The 11351-nt window shown below is 31.5% G+C and overlaps 1 long non-coding RNA gene across 1 annotated transcript; it reads right to left on the bottom strand.

Moving 5' to 3' along the window:
* Window positions 1–8386: 8386 nt before the first annotated feature.
* Window positions 8387–11337, bottom strand: LOC111717161 (uncharacterized). The gene is made up of 3 exons (XR_002768700.1): window positions 10089–11337; window positions 9518–9550; window positions 8387–9314 (listed from the first exon to the last, which is right to left on the bottom strand). It is a non-coding gene; the product is annotated as an uncharacterized LOC111717161 (long non-coding RNA).
* Window positions 11338–11351: the final 14 nt, after the last annotated feature.

Raw genomic sequence — 11351 nt, forward strand, 5'->3', positions numbered from 1 at the left:
CGTATAGGGAGTGTAACAAGTTTTTGAAACTACAACAAGTCAGTTTTGAAAAAAACTGCTGATGAAATTGCTTAACATTATGCTCAAATTATGCCTCTAGTAAAAATTAGGATTCTCACAAACCATTTAGAATTATAAAAGCTGAGAAAAAATAAATGTACTTATGATAATTGAAAGTTCTCTATTTAATTTCATTTTTGAAAAATGTTAAAACAGGATATTGAAATAAATTGATATTGTTAAAAAATTAGCTTTGTAACAGGCATTGTTTTGAACGACAATTACCTGTTTATTAAACTGAGTGATATTTACTAGTGCAATGTGGGATTTGAATATTGAGTTGATAATTATCATTTGTTACATCAAATTTATTATAATGGGCCTCGTCAATAATTAGGAAATGAGATTAAACATTTAAAGATATTTGTTTATACAGAATTTAAGGCCATCTAGGATAGTTTATAGGCTCGCGAACAGAGTTAGTATGAGGCTGGTTCTGACCAACATGAATACCAGTAAACCCAGCAAAATGGAAACGTCGGATGAATTTGGCAAGAATGCGCTTTCCATCATAGGTTAAGTGATAACCATAACCTGTTCCCTGATTAAACTATTCCCAACAGTTTTGGCGGATTTTCATTTCGCCTCCTGGGCAATCTCGCGTAGCAACCTTAGACAGAGGGTACCTGCTTTATCCTTGCCTTGCGTTATAATTCCTGAGTTGTGTATTTAATTCAGACAAACATTCCCAGTAAGAATAGAGTGCTGGCTCGTACATAACCTAAACATTAATAGGTAGAATTTTGGATTCAATATTGTGTTCCTTCATTTTGTCATAAAAGTAAATTAAAAATCGAGAACTAGAAATTTAATATATAGCCTGGATGTTTCAGTGTTACAAAATATATGATATAAAATAGATTAGGAAAATAATTAAGTTTTTAAATGGCCATATAATCAATAATAATCTCTGGTGTGCACCAGCCAAATGATATATTTTGAAGAATAATATTAATTTGTCTGGCATATTTTTTTGTCACAGTTATGAATAAAAATTTGCATAATGAATTAGGTAGGAACACAAAAAATAAATATAAATGTTAAATGTAAGCAAATGTATTATTAAGGCAAGCATTATGTAATAGAATTATTTGAATAACGAAAATTAATACCTTGCTAGTAGTAAGGCAGTATTGATAAAAGGTTTTTTTAATACTAGAAATTCAAGGCGCTTTGCACCATTCTTTCTAGGCTTTTAAGGCGCTTTGCGCCCATCTTCTATTTAAATTGTGAACATGTTCTTTTTGTTCACATTTCAAAACAAAGATGAAATAAAGTTTTACGGATTTTTAAAAAAAAATTCGCGGATTTTCAAAAATTTTAATTTTTTACAAAATTAAAAACCTCTGAAACACAAATTTTTAAAATTTCAATCATTCATTAATCTTCTCTGCGGTCCCTAGATGTCCCACAAAAAATGTGGGCCCGATCGGTTCAGCCGTTTTGACGTTTATTGGATACAAACAGACAGACAGACAAACAGACAAACAGACACCCAGACAAGCCAAATTTATATATAGATGAATATTAGTTAAGGGCAAAAGTTAGATTATAAAGTATTTTTTTCTATGCGATGTAATTATACTTAAATGGAATACAATTGTAATTTCAAGTGACCCTGCAATTAAAGAGTGGCATGTCCTATGTATCTTGAAAACCTTAATTGCTCCATTGTTTTTAAAGCAAGAAATGTGTGAGTAACTTCTGTAGCAAACCACAAAAAAAATATTTAGTTTTCAAAATGATAAACATGGATGTTTAATGCAATACTTGGTAAAACAAAGCTTTCAAGGTTATTGTTGTGATACGGAATATATTTTATTTCTTGTCTTAATCTTGGGTGAGTGCAATGCAATGCAATGTAGAATTTAAATTGCCTAAGATGTAATAATAAACGAAGCCTCTCCCCCACAGAGGGACCACATGTAGGTGGTTTGTGGTTTCGGCCCCCCCCCCCTGTAACATGATAATATACAATTGAAAGTTTTGTAGTAGATTTTTAATAAAACTATGATTAAGTGTTACCTCAGGAAGGGCAAATTTACAGTCAGGACAGTTTATCATAAACTGTTCGAGATCTTGAATGACGGCACATGCACTGGCGATATTGAGTGTTGTAACATCATTTTGCCATATCAATCCGCTTATGTACAGGGGAATTGATGATGCATTGATTACATCTTTGATCATCTGCGCTAACTCATGAGTATGACCACCAGAAACTGATATCCAGTCAATACAAATACTATTATCTCCATCATTGGGATAATGTTCCCAAACATATCGAACTTGGGAGTGTCCAAGCACCAGGTGACACATTGGAGCATCTTCACGGGTTTCAAAATGAGAAGTTATTATCGGCATTGTTCTAATTCTGAAATTAAACAATGTGGTAAAGAAATTTATATTATCTTTATTTATAATTTCCTGGAATGTGCTACATGTTATACATTGTAAATCAGAGAAAAAAGTTGATTTTTTCTTAAATGTTTTTAAACTCTAGGATAACACTGGGTTTCGTTATCAAAAATGACATGCCATTTTGTTCAGTTGTTTAACTACCTATAAGGAACATACTAATGTAATATTTATTCTATAGAATACTGAAGGGGTTGGCGTTCGTGCACATTTTAAAATCAAAATTTGAGAAAGAATAAATTTGATAGTATTTTAGTCTTTGTTACTCTCAGGAAAATTGTTGGGTTCCCTTAAAATACAGCCATTTGGCTCAGATGTTTCACCAGCTATAGGAAACTTAAATCCATTGTATATGGTCATTATTTATGGAAAGGTGAAAGACCGCTGTGACGAGATATATGGGCTGCATGTGAATAAAGGTCTAAGCTAATGCATTTTTTAATAGTTATAACAGTGTCTTCACATATTTAAATGATGAAAACATTTTTATATAGTTACCAAATGTGTAAACTTTTATATTGAATAGTTTTAAAATGTAGTAATACTGCAATAACTGTAAATAATATTATGGTAAGAATGTGGTCTTCCTGGCAAAGAATTTTCAAACAGAGATATTTGAATTAATATGTATCGGAATCTGTAAAAAGATTTGTGTTTTCAGGCCGAAATACAATTCCCTAGACCTTTATCCACACCAAGGCCAAATGTGACAGCACACCGGAAATGTATTCTCCCAAGATCTCCTGCTATCTTTAATGGCCTTTTAACCCTATTCCCGCTGGGGGGGGGGGTCAATTTGACCCCCCCCTGTAGTTTTTTTTACATAACTCAAAAAGTATTAGTCTGAGGCTGTTGAAATTTTCTGACTTTTCCTACATACCCAAAGCCCTCCCTTTAGGCCTAAAACCGGGCTTTAATACTAACTGCCTGAGTCCTCAGGCACACTGCCTGAATGAATGCTTTTTCCTGTAACAAACTAAATCTTTGTTTTGACCCACTTTCACTTGTCAGATTTTGATAAAATTTAGCTTTTTGGATTGCACAAGTTTTGCGAAAAAAAATTGCAAATTTTTTGCAAACAACCTGTCAAAAGAAATTTGCACATTTTTAGTTTTTCTTGATTAAAAATCAGGTTATTTAAAATTTTGCAAACATTTTTGCATATTTGAAATGGCATGGTCAAGGGCTTTTCAAAAATGTATAATTTTTCATTTTTTGGGCAAATTTTTTTTTGCAAACATTTTTACTATATAACTGGATTTTGCGATAAAAAATTCAATTTTTGCAAATTTGCAAATTTTTTTGCAGATTCTAAAAGTAGAGCACAAGAGCTTTCCAATGATGTATCATTTGTTATATTTGGACATCAAACATGGGATTTAGAGGGGGGGGTCAAATTGCCCCCCCCCCCAACGTATCCTGGTTTTCAAGTACCCCAGCGGGGATAGGGTTAAAGTTTTTCTTGGATGTCGGAAGGCATAATTAAATTTTTTTTTTAAATAACTTTTGTCGATTTTGACAAAAATATTTTTGACATAATTTGGCCTGTTCTGACCAAACTAACCCTAGCAGAAACGTTTAAAAGCATGGAAAAGATGCTCTGAGACATGAGCAATGCATCGCAAAAATGAAACGGCAATAACTTGCTACAATTTCTAGGTTTTAAAGTTCTTTTAATTATTTTGGTCTTTTTGGGTGTGATATTTTTTACTAGAATTGAAGCTTTAATATATCTTATATAATCAGAAAAAATCCAAATTCCAGAGTGATATAAATATGAATGTTTTAGGTTAAAATGTCTTATATGTTGTTACTCTGAAACTTTTCCCAAAAACTGTCTGTTGTTAAGACAATAGCACGCAAAGCTTAAGCAATGCGGAGAGCTAAAAAACTCTGGATTTACGCTAATGTTCCCAGGATATGTTTCTAGAGATTTGATTTGCAATACTATGTAACATTCCTTTTTACAACTCTCAAAGATGGACAATTTCTGACCATAGACTCTATAAGTAAAAACTATATTAAATGACTTACTTTTATCTGTCAGAATATATTTCACAAAGGTGGAGAATAGAGTATAGAGTGACAATATACAAAGTTTACAAAGCTTTTATACTAAAAAAATCACAAGGGGTTGCACTTGCGCACAAATATATAAAGGATAACATACTATAGATACAAAAATTCCTTGACATACATTGTTTCATTGGATAAATAAACGATCGTACATCAAATATTGGTCTGTTATTGGTTGATACAAAAGGTTTCATGATTCTATTGGCTGTTTTAGAAAAAAACTAGTAAAGGATTGGTCTGGCGCGCAGCCTAGTTTACCAAGTTGAACTTTAGATAGAAAGTAGGTTACAAAGATTTCGACGTCTGGGTCTGGGAGTATGTTGAAATGCATGATACAACACAAACTGTACTTTTCGTTGCTATGCCAAGACAGTAATTTAAACATCTAGAGATCAGGATGTAAAAGTTTGAAGGTGTTAAACAATTTTTTAGAGAAACATACATTTTAGTTTATCTATATGTGACAAAAAATTGTCACAAAATCCCCCCCTTCTTTGAAACTATTGTACAAAATATTAATAAACAAAGCCAAAGATTACATTCCTAGAAGTCAAAAAATTTCAAGATTTTACTTGCAAATCTAATTAGAGAAGAAAACATCCATTTCAAATATACTTCGCAAACAAAAATTTTCGCTAATTGTTTGTTTTACCCCAACTCATCGAAAGCTATATCAAGGTTTGGTTGAGATGGTTGAGAAGAGCTGCGAGTAGACTTCTTGTGTTGTTGGTTTTTTTTATCTGTTGTTGTATTCTCCAGGAGTTTGTTTGATGGACTTTGTAGGAACTGTCTTCAATTCTTGCGTGTAGCGTAGAGACTTGACTGACTTATCGCTACTCTCTACTAAACCCAATTATCTTTGGTTGGAGAACTTCTTGGATTCACTTCTCAGCTAGGTATCTTGCTATTCTTTCTCTTGTTATTATCATTTACTTGAATAATAGCTAATAAGTCAATTGTAAAACAGGGACAAACATATGGTTTTAATTATTTATTTTATAAAAAAAACCCGATAACTGTTTGCTAATGTAATTCAACATGAAAGGCTTGAACTCCAACAGATTTACAAACTTAAAACTTTTCTGACTCCCATTCATACAATGCCTTGACATAATCCCCAGGCAAATTCATTTTAAAAGTAAAATTAAAATTAGAGATTGAGAAGACAACTAAATATTGTTCCTCCCTTTTCAATGTTAACACCGTTCACTTCTTGAATGGCAACGACATACAATATTATTTTAGATTGTAAATAAAAAAATATTTGTGTTTGCGTGAAAAAATTATTTGTGGGTAAAGACCAATTTTTACAAATTTGTTTGTGGGAAAAAGACTATTGTTTACAATGTTTGGAGAGGTCTGTGGAGTGTGTGGTAGGGTGTATACAAGATGTTTGTAGAGTGTAGAGCATAGATGGTAGAACTGATATATGCCTAGATTATACAAGCAATTAGTCTCTCCCCCCCCCCTTTTTTTACTAATTTCAATAGATTATTGTTTAATTTGTTAATAAAACATTTATATCCTTGAATTTATACAATTATTGTTATCTATAGGTATAACTATTCAAAGTTTAATACTTTATTTATCTATAGAAGTAACTTATCTAGCTTGTTTATAGGGTCCACTGTAGGAGTGCTGTTTCGGAAGACCGGAGCACAAGTCCACTCTATTAATCTCAGCTCTGTATTGAGAAACCGTAGCATATATTTGTTCTGTCAGCCCTAGCTTTTCATTTTCATATTTTTCGCTTATTATTCTTTTCTCGTTTAGAAAAAAGAATAGGTCCTTTCGAACCAAAGCAACCCTTTTTAGGGGAAAAATGAGTGTTCACGTGTTCCACAAATCCTAAACAGGCAAGAGATTAGTTGCCCCCCCCCCTTGGTTCATTGAGTCCAATGAANCCCCCCCTTTGTAATGAACCCAAGGTTCAACATACTTATGATTTTTAGTATAAAGCTTCTGTAATATATAGCTTGTATTTGTATATTTTAATTTAGAAATAAAAGATATTTGACAGATCAGGAATGTAACATTATACAGTATATTAAAACCTTACATTTCTATCCTTATTGTCTAAAAATGTTACCACCTGGTTTTTTTTTTAATTTTCATTTTTAAATAAAGTTACAATATTGATTTTTTTTCTTGTTCTTGTTTTTACATTTTTAAATTTTTAAGTTTTTTATGTATTTTAAAATAGTTTTAAAGTTTTTATGTATTTCATATAATTTTTTATGTGTCTCCAATGCAAAATACAACTTCTTAAATCTACAGAATAATATATTGTTTTTATAAGTGTTATTGATTTTTTTCCTTTTACTTGTTCACATAATTTTTAATTTGTTATGTATTTGAAAATCTTTTTTAAGTTTTATGTATTTTTATATAGTCTTCTAGTTTTAGTTGAAACATTCTGATTGTTTCATTTTATTCAAATTCTATTGCAAAAACTTCAGTCAATTTTGAAGGTCATATCTTCATCAAATGACAATTATATGTTTGTATATAACGGTAAATTGAAAGACATGATTTTTGCTTGTTTAGTAGTGAAAATAGAAAAATGCGTATCATCAACCATTTTTGGTGATTGGAAATCAATTGTGTCAAATACTTCACATGATTTAGAATAGACTGGACATTTTATATTTTTTTATTTTTACAAAAGTATTCATCTTGTATGATCTTGACACAGTTGTTTTTCAAACATTTTTGTTTCGTTACCAAAGCCTTGTTTCGCAAACAAGTAACACTGCTTGAAGTCACAAATTGGAATTGGATTAATTGTGTAGTCATTTTCTAAATTATCATAATATTCCCAATCAACTACAAATTTGTTGGGAATAGCTGGTGAAAAAAACACATATTTTGTTTGAACATTGTTTAAAAAAGATGGAATGTATTTTGATTCCTTAGGTTTGCTTAGTAACAGTTTTATGTGCTCACATTCAACAATCGATTTGTTTGTTGCATCTACAAGCAAGAATTTATTTATGATTTGATGTGTTTTTTGAGTCTTCATTTACAGTAAAACTTTGTTTGTACTATCCCAGTTGTTTGATGTTAATTTCAATTTTTCTACATCATTACTTAATTTTTTTAGAGGTTCTACAAACAGTTTCAGTTTATCTTTTTCTTCATTAAATATTGTAATAGATTCAAACATCTCCACTATTATCATCATTATTCAATCTTTCTTCAATCCTTTTTTCAAATGCTGGGAATTCCTGTTCTAATTTTAATAATTGGTTTATTCCAGCAGTATTTTCTAATTTATTTATGTTATTTTTCATTATACTAATATCAGGCTAATTTTCTTTTATTTCTTTCAATGAAATTTCAAATCTCGAGTTTGCGTCACTTAGATCAGGAAAATTTTCTGGTTGTAATGTTACTCTTGGTTGGGAATTTGTAGGATTTGAGCTTGATAAACTATGCTCAGTCGTCTCAGTGTAGAATTGGTTGGGAAGGCTTTGGTTATTAACATAAGTCAAAGTACTTTCATGCACTGTAAATATAAATCAGCAATATCTTTTAAAATTTGTTTCTTAATTTAATTTTTTTAATATACTATTCAAAAATTATGTTTATTTGAAAACTAAAAATATTTTTTCCTTTTATTAAGTTTTTTGTAAAAGATATGTTTTTTCAACAAATGAAATTTAAAAAATTACAAAAAATTTGTAAAAACATATTCATTCATTGTTGATTAAAAATTAACTTATTTTGACATTGATTTGTAATTTTTTTAATAAAAAAAAATATTTATCCACTTTTTCTTAATAATAATGACTTGCATTATCAACAGTTTTAAAAATATTGTTCTGCATTCAGTTTTTCTTATAAAAATAATAAAAAATGTGTATTTTTTTTTATTTCCGCCGTTTTCAAAATATTCAAAATTTAGGGATAATTTATCAGGAAAATCTGCAGTAATACTCTTTTCCAAAATTTCTTGATTTTTTATTATGTTTTAATATTAACAGTCTGGTTCAAAATAGCCCTTCTGAATCAAGTGCGAATCCTTGATTCAAGGCTCCCTGACTACTTTCAAAATTATCATCAATAAATCCCGTAATATTAATCTGAGGAGTTAACGCACATCTATCAGCATTAAAATTATTAAATCTGTTAAATGTTGTGGCTTCTAGCAAATTTAAAATACTACTCAGTCTGTCCCCCTCCCCCTCAGACGTAGAACTTTTTCTCGCTGCCCCCCACATGGCTCAGCTTTAAAATCTTTGAATATTTAAATCTCAAATAATCTTTTTTATTCTTCACCTCCTTTCCAATAAGGTAATTACAGAGAGGTCATGAAGATAAATGAAACTCATGCTTTAATTCTCAATTTCAAGTTAAATTAAATCTTCGTCCTTTGTAATCTTTCTGGATACTGATCTGGTAGATATTAAGGGACCAAGGAATTAAATGGAATTATGAAATAGGAAATCTCAGAAAAGAAAAAAATTTACGTTCTTAATAAAGGATTATTTTCCTCTGTCACCCTCCGTAAATTTCCAATCTGGCAATTACAAAGAAGAAAAATCCTAATAATCTCAATTCAAATCTTAGGCTAAACAGACACCCTAAAAGAATTGTGATTGAATGTTTCGCAACTTCAGATGTTGCCCTAAAGTAAACCAGCTATTCTACCATGTAGTGTTTCATCAGGCCTGACAGTAAGCTCCTCTACTCTTAGATCTCTCCAAAATGAACAATCAGGATAGTTTTCAAGTTTTATTAAGGCTTGGAATTTCAATCTGACAATAAACGAGCTTTAGACTACAGAAAAAGCTTTAGATAACATAGATAATAAATCATAATCATCAACCAATCAAATCATAATCATACATTAGCTAGGCATTAAAAAACTGTAGTATGAAGATATTCGAATAAATATGAGGATAAATATATAAAAACAAGAACAATACAATCCAATAAATATTAATAATCATATATTTACCACATTCATCCTTCTGACACTTTCATGATAAATCTAATATATATAATTACAGAGAATACATCATTCCTCCGCAAATAATGCCGGTAAACTATTATGAAAATTCTTGGAATACCGCGCATGAGCAGTATATAAAGTACACGACGGAAGAAACTGGTTCTGCAGCCTCAGATTTTCCTTGGAAACATACAAGATAGTTCAGGGGTAAATACTGGCAAATCAGGGGTGCTTCATACACTTCATTTGCACAGTGAGGAATGCGAAACATTTGTCCTTCCCTAAAGCTGGGGACAATATATGATATAAGCGACTTAAACCTTCAGAGAAAATTTCTGTCCAAAAATGTGATATCAATGTGAACCACAATAGTCTAGTAATAAAAAAAAAGAGCCAAGCTCTTCAATCCTTCATGATGAAACTGGAAAGCATGCTACCTTGGCTTGCTCCCAAACGGTTTAGTAACTAAAATGGCATTCTATTTGTTTCCAGATCTAAGCTGAGACTTGAGATAATATCAATTCCTCAATAATACTATTAAAGGGCTCAATTGAGTTTACAGTGTGGAGCTACTAACCTTTCGGGTTTTCTACTGAAATGGTACCCATTCTTGTCTGAACCTTTTCTGATTCTTTTGTCAATACAGGAGCCATCCCTCCATTTTTGGTTGGCTGGAAAGGTCCTAATAAACACGTTGCATTAGTTAAATGAACCAAAACAGAAGCTAAACCTAACATGAGGGACATTTTTTAGTAGAAAAAAAGAAACATCTATCAACAGTTGTATATGTCTACGCCTATATACCTATATGGATAGACATATATTTCTAATTTTATCTCATCTGTTCTTTTATTCCAGCCTCTCTTCCTGGACTTTGAGGATGAGAATACAAGCGATAGCGGAAGTGAAACCAGTATAGATGAAGGCGTGCACCTGTCAGAGGAATGAAATCACAAGCCCAATCAACATCTGATTTATCAAAATCAGCTCACTTAGAACTAATTTTGCTAGTTCAATCTATAATTATGTTGTAATCATATCTGATGTATTAACGTTGATTACCCTAATTACTTGTTTAAATTGTAAGCCAAGTCTTCCCCCTCCTCCCTTTTTGTCAATACCCTTTTCTACCCCTCCTTTCTAGTAGGCCTTAATTGTCCCTACGAACTAGGCCATAAGGCCCTAATTATCCCTACGAATTAGGCCTCCCCTCCCTTTCGCTCTATACCCTTTTTTCCCCCCCTTTTTCTAGAAGACCCTAATTGCTCCTACGAACTAGGCCTCCCCTCCCTTTTTATCTATACCCTTTTTACCCCCCTTTTCTAGAAGGCCCTAATTGCTCATACAAACCAGGCCTCCCCTCCCTTTTTTTTCTCAGCGCAGATACCCTTTTTCCCCCCTTTTAAACCCTATATAAAGGGCCCCCCGACCACCGCCAGAGCAGTGTGTGATACAATTTTCAGCCGGAAAATTAAGGATAGCTCATTCAAATTCTAGGGTAAACAGTTATTTTATTTTAAACCTTGAGTTTTCCTAATCTTTGCTTTTTCCCCTTTTTTTGGAATTCTTGGCCTTTTTATCTTATTATTATGTTCATGAAAGGTATCTATTTAGTTTTAGCGTACTAAGTACTTTTTAGCTTTTCTATTTTGTCATAACCACCAAACTGTATTCAATAAATAAGTAAAGTATTATCTTTTGACTTTGGTAGGTTAAGAGGCTAAGCTTAGGTAGATTTGCGAGCGGGAAGTTTTTTTGAAGATTGCTAGATTTTGTTAATACCATAATTAGATTGAATATCCTTACAAAATAGTTTAAATATCAATACAGTCACAGAACA

Source organism: Eurytemora carolleeae, unplaced genomic scaffold (genome assembly GCF_000591075.1).
Source record: "Eurytemora carolleeae unplaced genomic scaffold, Eaff_2.0 scaffold2405, whole genome shotgun sequence".
Taxonomy (NCBI): Eukaryota; Metazoa; Arthropoda; class Copepoda; order Calanoida; family Temoridae; genus Eurytemora; species Eurytemora carolleeae.